Below are 3,222 nucleotides of genomic sequence, written 5' to 3'. Positions count from 1 at the left end.
TTTTCAATATAATAGAACCCGCTAATTACAAATAGAACCCGCTTTTATACTTGCTGCCAAGTTTGTAATGGAACCCGCTTCTTTTGTTTTAGAACCCGCTTTCCACCACAGCCCTGTTCTAATTAAATTTTGTACTTCGATTTGGTAGACAAGACTATTATGTATCAACATGAACTATAATTAAAATGCTGCATGATGAAATATTTCACATAAAACTTGTAGATTATAAGCACCCATTGTACCAATACTAATTCGAACATACAGGAACGTGTACAAAACAGAATCAAGGGGGGAGAAAAGAACCTACGCTATATAATTTATTCAACTCTGCTTCAATACTAACATGTATGAAGCAATCAAACACAGACTAGTCAAGATATTCACAAAATGACAAGCTGCAGCAAATTGTCTCCCCAAGGTTGAAACATGGTCTTCTATTTGGCCTCAACATCGTAAAGCCAGATGACACCAGCCCATTTCTACCCACTTCCTTCAATTCTTGTAAACTTCCATGATATACTACTATCATAGTTGCGACCTGAAATATACGAGTACCATATACAAGTTTTAGCATATGCAAGTATTAGGTGTCATATACGATCATTGGTAGAGTATACTCGTTAAAGACTCACTTTTTACTCACTGTCATCAGGAGTTGCAATAAATAAGAACCGTGAAGGTGAGAAGTCAAACATCCATATCAAAGCGATGAACATGGAACCCAAATACAATATCGATGGTGATAGAAACCGCATAGATCTGAAGAAGAAAAAAATAGTTAGCAAGTACATCTTGTCTTGATTAATCAAAGTTGTTTATTAATTACCTGAAAGATCGGGGCTGATTGTGTAGTTTTTCATTCTTCGGAAAATAGCTAGACTCGTAAGCACAACACTTAAAATCAACAATTACCTTAAAATACTAAACAGAAATAGAAACTAAAAAAAGAAGAAGTTATCTTATGAATAAAATATATCACCTGCTACAGCAAATGATCATAACCCTCTCTCTTCAAGCTTATCAATGAAAACCTGAACTCAGGAAACCACAATAAGGTTATAGTTTAAACCTGCAGTTCCACTCTTTCTTCATTGAAATAGGCAAATAGCCCATTTACATAATTCACTTCATGAGATATAAGTAACCATATCATATACTTATCACCAATTTTAGAAAAATGCTTTACCTAAGTTAGTTTAGACCTCATGCTTGCAAAGACTCTCGAATCTAATGTGTTAATTACCCTCAAATTTCCCAATCATGTTTGAAACTTGAACTTCTCCTGCAAAATGACAAATTTCTGTTGATGTGATCAACTTTTTCAAACATCAAGAAAAAACAGTCATATAAATTTGATCATGATCCTAATATAATGCATTGTATTTTATAATACCGAAGATATAGATGTGCTTCCGTGCTTTGATATATGCTCCTTTAGACTTTCCAATCTTTGAGTTTGTTTTCACTGTGTTCCGAATTGCTACTGTCTTGTTGGAATCATATACTTCTGCAAATGTCCCATTATCTGGTCTTGTATATGCATGTATTTTATAGCTGCAATTGAACATTTTTTGTAAAGCTATGTATAAATAAGTACATCAATCTGGATAGTGATACTAGAAATTACATCCACATTTACATGAAAACTGGCTAAACTGATTTCAAATTTACAGACTTACACTATCAATTGCTGTTGCATGGGGGGGATCATCAAAACTACCATGATTTGCTGGGCAGACGTTACTCCACCCAAGGAAGGAGCTAATACGGCCTTATTGTTTGCCTTGTTTCTTGTAGAGCTAATGTACTATAGTGGTACATTCTACGCAGAGATGAAAAAATAAATCTATTAGAAATGGGCAATTTTAAACCACCTCACCTGCAACTCTATTTGATGCAGATCCATGTGAGCATGTGCAACATATGTAAAGCTATACATATCTGTGCCATACCCAATAATGAACTACAATCAAGTAATCAAAAGCAAATTGTACATTACGAGTATATTCTAGTCTAAAAGGAAAGCTAAGATGAAATATTAAGCAACATAATATATGACTTGTGTATAGAATCAAAAGGAATCAAACAACGCTTTCCATAATCCATACTATTTTCAAACTTTGTTTCTTAGTTTGATCCAAGCCGTCTTTTCCAAACCAAACCAAACCGTCTTTTCCAAGTTTTTTATAATTCTTATCTCGAAACTTCATTTAATAATATATTTTGGAATTAATTTCAACAGTGATTTTCGGATATAGAATTTCTTAATAAAACAAAGTAGTCAACTACAGCAAAACACCAATGAATTAAGCATGATCAATATACAAATGTGGCATAAGATGAATACCTCGGAGGATCAATACGGCTCTGTACCAACTCAAAACAACCTGAGGATCGACAAACACGAACCACTATTATCCTAATTAGCAACAAATATGAAACCCGTCATGATAGATCCTAAAGCTATACGAATAAGAGAAGTTGAATTTTATGTAAACCGCTATATGATAGATCCAAAAGTTATACAAATATTATTTACTTCCAATAAACATAAAGATGCATACAAATGAGATGATATATTTACCTTTATATAGATGAAAAGCTTTGATCTTGCATCGGTTGTGCTGGTATTAATATGTTATCTTGTCTTTGATATGAAGCTATGAATAATGTTTTGATGAAAACTGAGATAATAGTTGTAGTCTTAATGGAACCCACTACCCAGTATCTAATACTCACTGTAATTTAGTTTTTCATGAAATTCAAATTTAAATATGATTTCAGATGGGGATTTTTTATATTTAAATAACCGCCTCAATTTCTAGGCAAATAAATTCCGGTCTTTTACAAGTATACAACCCGGTCATTTTGATAAGCGGGGTCTATTTACCGGCTTCTATTTGGGAGACGGGTTTATTTGTAAATCTTTTATTATACTAAAACACAGTTGTTCTAATAACTTATCGTTCAATCACAACTCTCGATTTTTTAAAGTTGACCAGTGTTTTTAATTTTGACTTTAATTTACACTTTTTTGTTTTCCATCACAAATTTACATTTTTTACCCAATAATTTTAATATATTAAATAAATAATAATTGTTAATATATATCTAATAAAATAATAGTTATTATTTATCCAATAAAATAAAAAATAATATATATCCAATTGAATAATAACTAACATATATCAAATAGTATGTTCTATCATAGAAACATAAAAT

General features: G+C 31.8%; 1 long non-coding RNA gene across 3 annotated transcripts; it reads right to left on the bottom strand.

Moving 5' to 3' along the window:
* Positions 1–203: 203 nt before the first annotated feature.
* On the bottom strand, positions 204–2,733 carry LOC122584902. Of its 3 annotated transcripts, none has more exons than XR_006321617.1 (9): positions 2,585–2,733; positions 2,348–2,419; positions 1,680–1,822; positions 1,394–1,554; positions 1,187–1,282; positions 980–1,031; positions 827–894; positions 633–759; positions 204–538 (listed from the first exon to the last, which is right to left on the bottom strand). It is a non-coding gene; the product is annotated as an uncharacterized LOC122584902 (long non-coding RNA). The 3 variants fall into 3 exon arrangements; XR_006321615.1 differs by having other exon boundaries at positions 827–874; XR_006321616.1 differs by having other exon boundaries at positions 827–874; positions 2,348–2,387.
* Between the last annotated feature and the right edge of the window lie 489 nt (positions 2,734–3,222).

The sequence above is a fragment of the Erigeron canadensis genome, chromosome 1 (assembly GCF_010389155.1).
Source record: "Erigeron canadensis isolate Cc75 chromosome 1, C_canadensis_v1, whole genome shotgun sequence".
Taxonomy (NCBI): Eukaryota; Viridiplantae; Streptophyta; class Magnoliopsida; order Asterales; family Asteraceae; genus Erigeron; species Erigeron canadensis.
The sequence above is the reverse complement of the archived record's forward strand: the minus strand, read 5'-3'. Positions and strand labels throughout refer to the sequence as shown.